Here is a 9,892-nt window from a genome sequence, read left to right on the forward strand (position 1 = left end):
TGCCTTCCCGATCTTCTTGGCGAGGCTCGCATCTCCGACGAGCCCGCATCCGATGCGGGCACAGGCTGCCCCGAGAGCCGCCTCGTTAGCCTCCTCGACCAACTCCACTTCTCTGGTGAGCCTACCGCGGACTTGGAGTCGGTCGACTCCACCGACCCGATGCTTGTTGATTCTGACACAGCGTCGCTCGACGCCTTCCCCTCCGACGTGATCATCTTCGACGATCCTCTCCCACGAGCCGACAGTGGCGGCAGCACCGTCACCGAAGTATTCGTCATCAGCCACGGCGCCGCCTCCGACGAGAACGCCCGCGACGCCCTACAGGCCACTTTGCTCGATCTGTCCGCCCCCATCCCGGCGGACGCTGACGCCGAGGCGCTGGAGGCACGCCGCCTTGCCCTCCTTGCGGAGGGCCAGAAGATTGCCACCATGAGACGCCTCACGGAGGCCCACCAGCGCGAAGTCGACCGCGCCGCCTTCGGCACGCCGCCTCCAGAAGGGCCAAGCCGAGTCGGCGTCGTCAAGAAACGCGGCGCGGCCATCGCCAGCATGCTGGGAGCGGACCGCCCGGTCTACGCCACGCCCCTCAAGAACCTACGCGCCGCCCAGTCGATCATTGATGAGCTCAATGGACTGGGGGCCGACGAGCTCCCCTACATGACCAGACGTATCCAGCAGCTGATCGATGCGGCCGCAACCCGGCATGAAGCCGATGTCCGAGCTGGAAGCCCCCCTCGCCGAGAGCACGGCGCGACGTCGCGTACGCCGACTGCGGGTGGCGCCCGTGCAAGACAAGAGAAGGAGCCGGCCGCTAGCCGCAGCCAGACTCGTATCACCATCAAGCGCGACGCAGACGGCCGCCCCCGAGGAGTGGAGCGACGAGGAGACCTACCGCCTCCGCCACCTCACGGGGAAAGATATCCTACCCCGCCGCCTGTCGAGCATCCAACTCTCAGCGGCCGACTTGGTCGCCGCGAAGGAGTCGGCAAGAATGATGCCCGCCATCGGATCGACCGCCTAGCGCGATCCCTGGCCCTGGAAGAAGAAGACGATGTCGGCCCGCCATGTTTCAGCCCCCGCATCCGCGACGAGCCCTTTCCCAAAGGGTTCTCACTCCCAAGAGACACGCCCAAGTACAACGGCTCCGTGAAGCCGGAAGACTGGTTGATCGACTACTCCACCGACGTTCGCATAGCGAATGGCAATCGACGCGTTGCCGTGAAATATGTCCCCCTGATGCTCCAAGGCACGGCGCGCACCTGGCTCAACAGCCTCAAGCCTTACAGCATCAACAGCTGGCTAGACTTCACCGAAGCCTTCATACGCAACTTCACCAGCACATACAAGCGGGCTCCCAAGCCCCGACAGCTCTCCTTGTGCGTACAAGGGCCCAGCGAATCGACCCGTGACTACCTCATGCATTGGGCCGAGCTCCGCAACTCCTACGAAGGAGTGCACGAGGTCCAGGCCATAGAGTACTTCACCGCCGGGTGCCGTGAAGGCACTCTCCTCAAGCACCGACTCCTTTGCGATGAGCCGGTAACCCTTGATGAGCTACTGGTCATCGCGGACAAGTATGCCACGGCCGACTCCTCAATGAAGACCGAGCTCTGGGTAGACGCCTCCGGAAAAGTGCTGGCGCCGGCTCCCAAGACGCCGGCTGGAGAATCAAGCCGGCGCCCGTATCAAAGAGATCACAAGCGCAAAGCCCCCCAGCCGGCTTCCAGCAGTCGGCAGGTGGCCACGATCGAAGAAGAGCAGCCTGAGGGACAGCCGGCTCCGAAGAAGCAGAAGGGCGGCAGGCCGGCTTGGCAGCCGACTTTCTCCTACGAGCAGACTCTAGATGGCCCCTGCAAGTTCCACAACGGCGCAAAGCCGTCGAACCACACCACCCGGAAATGCCACTGGCTCACCAGAATCACCAAGGGAGACGGCCTCCTGCCTCCTCCGCCTGCTGGGCCGCCGCCTCCACCGCCGCCCCAGCAGCCGGCTGTCAGGCCAGTCGGCGCAATACAAGACGAGTACCCAGAAGAGCACGGAGCCTACGTGGTGTTCACCAGTGTGGCTGACGATCGACGCAGCAGGCGGCAGCAGCAGCAAGAGGTGAATGCAGTAGCATCAAGTACTCCAGAGTTCATGCACTGGTCCGAGAAGCCTATCAGTTGGAGCAGAGCTGATCACCCAGAGGTGATGCCGAGTCCGGGCTCCTACGCCCTGGTCTTAGGTGCCACCTTTGCCACAGATAGGCGGGCCGCTCGCTTCTCGCGAGTGCTGATAGACGGAGGCAGTAGCATCAACATTCTGTACAAGGATACCATGGAGAAGTTAGGAATCAAGCAAAGACAGCTTCAGAGCAGCCGGACTGTGTTCCACGGCATTGTTCCTGGCCTTTCCTGCTCACCAATCGGCAAGATCCTGATAGACGTCCTCTTTGGAGACAAAGATCATTTCCGCCGAGAGCCAGTTTGGTTTGAAGTGGTGGACCTCGAAAGCCCGTACCATGCGTTGCTTGGCCGACCTGCTTTGGCCAAGTTCATGGCGGTCCCCCACTACGCCTACCTCAAGATGAAGATGCCGAGTTCCAAGGGGATTCTGACCATAGCCGGCGACTACAGAAAGTCGTCCGCTTGCGCGGCCGAAAGCAGTCGGCTAGCCGAGTCCCTGGTGATCGCAGCCGAGAGGCGGCTTCTTGACCGGGTTGTGGCAATGGCCGGCAAGCAGCCCGAGATGTCGCCCAACCCCAAGGAGTCAGAAGCTGAAGGTTCGTTCAAGCCGGCCAAAGAAACGAAGAAGATACCCTTGGACCCGGAGCACCCAGAGAGGTACGCTGTCATAGGTGCAAACCTTGACAGCAAATAGGAAGGCGAGCTCGTCGATTTCCTCCGTGAGAATCGAGACATCTTCGCATGGTCCCCTAAAGACATGCCAGGTGTACCGACGGAATTCGCCGAGCACAAGTTACATGTCCGATCTGATGTGAAGCCCGTCAGGCAGCCCTTGCGCCGCCTGTCAGAAGAGAAGAGAAGAGTTGTTGGAGAAGAGATAGCCCGGCTCCTGGCAGCCGGCTTCATTATGGAAGTATTTTTCCAGAGTGGTTAGCAAACCCGGTCCTGGTGCTGAAGAAGAACAAGCAGTGGCGGATGTGTATTGACTACACAAGCCTCAACAAAGCTTGCCCCAAGGACCCATTCGCTCTGCCGAGAATTGATCAGGTGATAGACTCCACAGCCGGATGCGAGCTGTTGAGCTTCTTAGATGCATATTCAGGATATCACCAGATCAAGCTGAACCCGGCTGACAGACTGAAGACCGCCTTCATCACGCCGTTTGGAGCCTTCTGCTACCTGACCATGACGTTCGGCTTGAGGAATGCCGGCGCCACCTTTCAGCGTTGCATGCAGAAGTGCCTCCTCAAGCAACTCGGCAGAAACGCCCACGTCTACGTGGACGATGTGGTGGTGAAGACGGAAAAGCGTGGAACATTGCTGGAAGACCTCAAGGAAACCTTTGAGAACCTGCGCCGATTCCAGATCAAGCTCAACCCTGAGAAGTGCGTCTTCGGAGTACCAGCCGGCCAACTCCTTGGCTTCCTGGTCTCTGAACGCGGCATAGAGTGCAACCCTGTCAAGATCAAGGCCATCGAGAGGATGGAGGTACCCAGCCGTCTGCTAGATGTGCAAAAGTTCACCGGCTGCTTGGCGTCCATCAGCCGATTCATCAGTCGGCTGGGCGAGAAGGCTCTCCCTTTATACCAGCTCATGAAGAAGACAACCTTTTTCGAGTGGAACCCCAAGGCGGACGAAGCTTTTCTCCAGTTGAAGAAAATGTTGACTACTCCCCCTGTGCTGGCGGCCCCGACTCCCAAAGAGCCCATGCTCTTGTACATTGCCGCCACCAGCCGGGTAGTCAGCACAGTCATTGTAGTCGAACGCAAGGAGGAAGGCAAGGCGCTACCTGTCCAGAGACCGGTATATTACCTGAGCGAAGTACTGTCGACCTCCAAGCAGAACTACCCCCACTACCAGAAGATGTGCTACGGCGTGCACTTTGCCGCCAAGAAGCTGAAGCCTTACTTTCAGGAGCATCCAATCACTGTGGTTTGCACAGCCCCACTAGCCGAGATCATCGGAAGCCGAGATGCTTCTGGCCGAGTGGCCAAATGGGCCATTGAGCTGGCTCCCTACACCATCTACTACCAGCCCCGCACCGCCATCAAGTCGCAAGCACTAGCCGACTTCCTCGTCGACTGGGCCGAGACCCAGTACCTGCCGCCAGCGCCCGACTCCACCCATTGGCGAATGCATTTCGACGGCTGCAAGATGTGCACCGGCTTGGGAGCCGGCGTTGTCCTCACTTCCCCCAAAGGCGACAAGCTCAGATATGCGCTGCAAATCCATTTCGTCGCCTCCAACAACGTCACTGAATATGAGGTGCTCATTCACGGGCTCCGGCTTGCCAAAGAACTCGGCATTCGCTGGATCCTGTGTTATGGCGACTCGGACTTGGTGGTCCAGCAGTCATCTGGCGACCGTTTCCTTGTACAGCAACTCAGTGGATATTTTGAGGGGTGCGAGTTCCTTCACGTGCCAAGAAATGACAACGACCAAGCAGACGCCCTGGCACGAATCGGCTCCACCCGCCAAGCAATACCATCTGGCGTCGCCCTTCGGCGCCTCCTCAAGCCATCTGTCAAGCCTTCACCAGAATCAGACTCCATCTTTGTGCCGGCTCCCCCGAAGAAGTCAGATCCGACTCAAGAGCCCCAGCAGGCGGCACGAGAATTCTTGCAAATGACTCCAAGAACGCCGCAGTCGAAGCCGGCCCGGGGACTTCAGAACCCGGCCCAGGGACTGCGGCGACCAGCCCGAAGACTCTAGAACTCGGCCCGGGGGCTGCGCCAGTCGGCCCGGGGACTACGCCAGTCGGCCCGCGGACTTCATCAATCCAACAAGCGGTCGCAGACTCCAGCCCGCCGCCTCCCAGCCCAGCCGCCCTCGTCCAAGTCGCAGTACTGACGGTTGAAGAAATAGCAGCACCCTCATGGGCCCAGCCCATCCTCAAGTTCCTAGTGAGCAAAGAGCTGCCAACTGATGAAATCCTGGCTCGGCAAGTACAACGCCGAGCGGCAGCTTACACCATAGTCAACAGAGAGTTGGTCAGGCGCAGCGTCACTGGTGTCTACCAGCGTTGCGTCGAGCCAGAGCAAGGCCAAGCAATTCTCAAAGACATCCATCAAGGCGAGTGCGGCCACCATGCGGCTTCAAGAGCACTCGTCGCCAAAGCCTTTCGACACGGTTTCTTCTGGCCAACCGCCTTAGAAGAGGCCAAAGAATTGGTCCAAAAGTGCAAAGGGTGCCAGAAGTTCCGCTCCAAGCCACATCAGCCGGCTTCCGCACTCAAGACTATCCCCATTGCCTGGCCCTTTGCGGTTTGGGGCCTGGACATGGTGGGACCATTCAAAACAGCACGAGGCGGCCTAACTCACTTACTTGTCGCGGTGGACAAGTTCACCAAGTGGATAGAAGTAAAGCCCATCAAGAAGTTGAATGGTCCGACTGCAGTGACTTTCATCGCCGACATCACGACTCGGTACGGCATACCACACAGCATCATCACTGACAATGGCACAACATTTCGCCAAAGGTGCCTTGGCCCGTTTCTGCACGATACAGGGCATCCGACTGGACTTAGCGTCCGTTGCCCATCCGCAGTCAAACGGCCAGGTAGAGCGAGCAAACGGCCTCATCCTGTCCGGCATCAAGCCTCGGCTGGTCGAACCACTGGAGCGTTCGGCCGGCTGTTGGCTTGACGAGTTGCCAGCCGTCCTCTGGAGTCTGCACACGACTCCAAACAAGTCAACCGGCTTCACACCTTTCTTCCTCGTCTACGGTGCTGAAGCCGTCATCCCGACGGACATAGAGTTCGACTCCCCGCGAGTCACCATGTACACCGAGGAGGAAGCAGAAGAAGCACGTCAAGACGGTGTCGATCTGCTGGAAGAGGGCCGGCTGTTGGCACTCAGCCGGTCCAGCATCTACCAGCAGAGCCTGCGCCGATACTACAACAGGAAGGTCAGGCCGAGATCTTTCCAAGAGGGCGACCTTGTGCTCCGACTGATCCAGCGAACAGCCGGCCAGCACAAGCTGTCGGCACCTTGGGAAGGCCCCTTCATTATCAGCAAAGTGCTGGGCAACGACTCCTACTACCTGATCGACGCTCAGAAGCCCCGAGCACGCAAGAGGGACGACTCCGGCAAAGAGACGGAACGCCCATGGAATGCAAATCTTCTCCGAAGATTTTACAGTTGATGCAGTATGTATCACGCTACCCTTTGTATTAAAGTACCAAGACTTCGGGCCCCCCGAGACGAGCTCGGGGACTGCCCTTTTTGTTATCTGTATGATAAGAATTATGCCTTCGAGTATACTACTCTTTGTTATGCCGCTTGGCACCGGGCTCGACTAGTCGGCCCGGGGACTCGCCGCCTCGCGCTATGAAATGCTTCCTGCAGTCGGACAAGTAGTGTGTGGTGCCTAAGCCGTCTCCTGTCAGAAGCCGCAGCTTGCAGAGCTACTGATTGGTGGGCAGGAGTAAGGAAGAATGGGCGCCCACATGAAAAATGGCTAAGGACTCAAAGCATAAGCATAGCCTAAGCCGGCTTCCAGCCTCTCTTAGCAAAGCCGACTCTTGAGCAGTCGGCTTGTTGCTTTCTATCCAACTTGTTAAAAGACTCTAAAAAATGGCCAAGTACTTGCCTTCCAAAAGTAGCCAAGCATTTGATCCAGAGGCGGTCCGCAGAGCGGCCGTCCGACTGGCAAGGCGGCGACTAAGGGAAGGCGGCAAAGGAAAAAGCCAAAAGAGCAATGAGCAAGGAAAGATAGAACTCGGATAAATATTTACATAACATAGGCCCTTGGCCGAATCTTCAAGCAGAAGTTCAAAATACACCCCGCGGGTGGAATTGTTCGAATTAACAAGTTCTTCAAAGACTACTAAAGCAGATAAAATGAAGGCAAGACGGCAGCCTAGGAAGCGGCAGACGGGTTCGGAGGGTCGGAAGAGACGGCGGTGTCAGGCGCCGGGGCGGCCGGCTGGACGGTCTCGGCTTGATCGTCTCTGGCGGCAGCCGGCTCGGTCGGGCGCGGCTCGTTGCTGGAGGCGCGGTCGAGCTGAGGCTGGTTGCCCACTCCGTCTTCTGGCGCCTCCGTCTCACCTCCGTCCTCCACCTCGCCTTCCTCCTCGGCGCTGGAACCGATCACCTCTGCCGAGTCCTCGTCGTAATCCGGGTTCATCCCGAACCACTCCGGTGGCGCCTCCCTTCTGTCTTCAGCCCGATCAGGGACAAAGATGCTGGTGTGAGCATAGTCGGCGATCGCCGCAGCACGAGCAACGAGGGCATCTTCCACAGCTACTAGCTCCCCCCGAGCCTCTGACCGGAACACGGCCAGTCGGTCCAGGTCCAGCCCTGGATACCATGCCTTGACGAATTCCAAGGCCCGGCGTGCTCCAGCCCGGGCCGAGGAACCCTTCCAAGCCTCAAGACAACCAGCTGCGACCTCCAGCCAGTCGGCAGTCCGACTGGGAGTGTGCAGAACCGGCATGTCTGGCCACAAGGCAGCAATCGCCTGGGCACCGGCACGTTGAAGCCGGCGCAGCATCCGTTGGGCCGGCCGTAGACGAGCCTCAATGCTCAGAAGCTGCTCATCGAGGGTTCGGGGGGCGTTGGCAGTAATCTCCGCACCATCTCCCCTCCGCGCCTCGCGATCAGCCTCGATGGCTTGGGTGGCCGCCTGCGAGTGGCCAGGGAAGAAGTCTGCCAAGACAAAAAGAAGCAAGTCAAAAATCAGGAGTCAGCCCGACCCATAGTCGGAGGCTCAAAGAAAGAAAGGAAACAAAGAAACTCACCGTCGACGATGTCCTCAATCTCATGGAAGCCGGAGGTCAGCTATGCCTCCTTGTCGGTCCAGGAGGAGCGCTCGCTTTCGAACTCGGCCAGGAGAGCAGTCTCTCTCTTCTCTGCCTCGTCCTGCGCCTTCTTGAGCAGCTCCCTCTGCTCCGCCAGCTGCGCGGCCAGCAGGTCGCGCTCCGCGGCGAGTTTGCTGCACTCCTCCCCCTTGGCACGCAAGGCGGTGTTGGCCTCGCCCAGCTGCTGCTGGAGAGTGGCGTTGGCCTCTGAAGAATAAAAAGGAAAAGACATTAAGTCGTCAACAAAGAAGGTCGCCGGGAAGATCCGGCCCGACTGCTCAGCAGTCGGCCCGAATCTCGGGGACTACAGCCCGCGGGTGCGCCAGCGCGCCCCCGCGAAGAAGGAGGACTCACTCCGACTCTCCGACAAGTCGGCAGTCCGCCTGCCCAGCTCCTCGACATTGCGGTTGAAGGCAGTGACGCGGAGGTTGTGATACTCCTGTGATAAGAATTTCCATACGAAGATAAGTATTGGAACTCGCCAGAAGGAGTTCCGAGCCGCCTGCTCAGCAGCCGGCCCGAAACTCGGGGACTACACCCAGTGGGTGCGCTGGCGCGCCCCCACAGAGAAGAGCAAGGAAAAACAAAGTTAAAAATGAAAGCATACCCGGACGGCTGCTCGCGATGCCAGATGCGCCTTGGTGCAGGTCTGGATGGCGTCGCCCTCGGCTCGCAGTTTCGCCTGAACATCCAGAAGCGCCTGGTTCAGCGGGCCCGTGCCGCCTCCTCGCACCCACCCAACGGGTGCGGCGCTCGTCGCCTCGGCGTCTGGGATGGCCGAGCTGGCGGCGCCGGTCTCCAGGGGGCGTGGTGCCGAAGTCGCCTTCTCAAGGCGGCGGCGCGCTGGCGAGGCGACTTGGAGGAGGAGCCTCGCCACGGACTCGTCCTCAGTCGGTGGCACCGGCGGGCCTGCCGGCTGTCTACCCTGCACACTCCCGGACGGCCATGGAGGCGGTGGTGGCTGCACGGTCGTGTTCGACATGGAGGCCTCGCCGCTTTCCCTCTTCATGACGGGGTTCTCGCCGCCGGCTTCCCCAGTCTGCCCCGTGAACTCCGGGGGCGGCAGTGCGGAGTTTAGCGGGATGACAAGCAACGCCGATTGGCGCTGCGCGGCCTCCTCAGCTTGCCGCCTTGCCGCAACGGCGGCTTTGGCCTCTTTCAGCTTCCTATGGGCGGAGGCCGCCGCCTTCTTGGTCTCTGCCTTCTCCAGGCGGGCGGCCTCGTCCTCGTCGTGCTTCTCCCGCGTGTTCCGCCCTGTCGCCTCCCGGAGGTCGGCGGCAGGGTCAATCCGCCGAGTAGTGGCGGACGTCTCTGCCAACCCCATGACAGAGGCGGCGGCGAACCTCTCGAATGTAAGAGGAGCCCTGAAGCGAGGAAGGCACGTAAAAGATTTGGACAAGATTCGCCAGTAGAAAACAAGACAAAGGAGGAGGCACTTACGTGGAGACCAGTGGCTGCTTCTTCACTTCCTTACGGAAGCGGTTGCCTTCGCGATCGCCTCCTCCCGCTTGGTAGCGGCGGCTGCCCCCTTGAATTTCTTCGACCGGCCCCAAGCAGGCTCGGCCCGGCCCGGCGCCTCTTCACGCCGGATTGACCATCCAAGCCGGCGGTGGAACAAGGCGGGGCGACTTCCCCCTGGGCGTCGTCATCAGGCCAGTCGGCAAAGGTGGCCGAGGGCCTGAAGCCTCCTCCTCTCCCTCCTCCTCCTCCTTCGGCATCGGCCTCCATCGCCACGGCCCCCAAGTCAGGGTCGTCGACCTTGCTCTCCGCTCGGTCGGGGACGAACTGACAGGGCAGGCCCGTGGTGCCGGCTGAAGGCTGGATGAGGGGATTCTGACTCGAGAAAAACCAAGAGGATCAAAAGTCAGACTAGGCTGCAAAAAGAAGACGGAACAAAAAGAGAGACGACTTACAGCAGGTGGGGGGT

The sequence above is a fragment of the Triticum aestivum genome, chromosome 1B (assembly GCF_018294505.1).
Source record: "Triticum aestivum cultivar Chinese Spring chromosome 1B, IWGSC CS RefSeq v2.1, whole genome shotgun sequence".
Taxonomy (NCBI): domain Eukaryota; kingdom Viridiplantae; phylum Streptophyta; class Magnoliopsida; order Poales; family Poaceae; genus Triticum; species Triticum aestivum.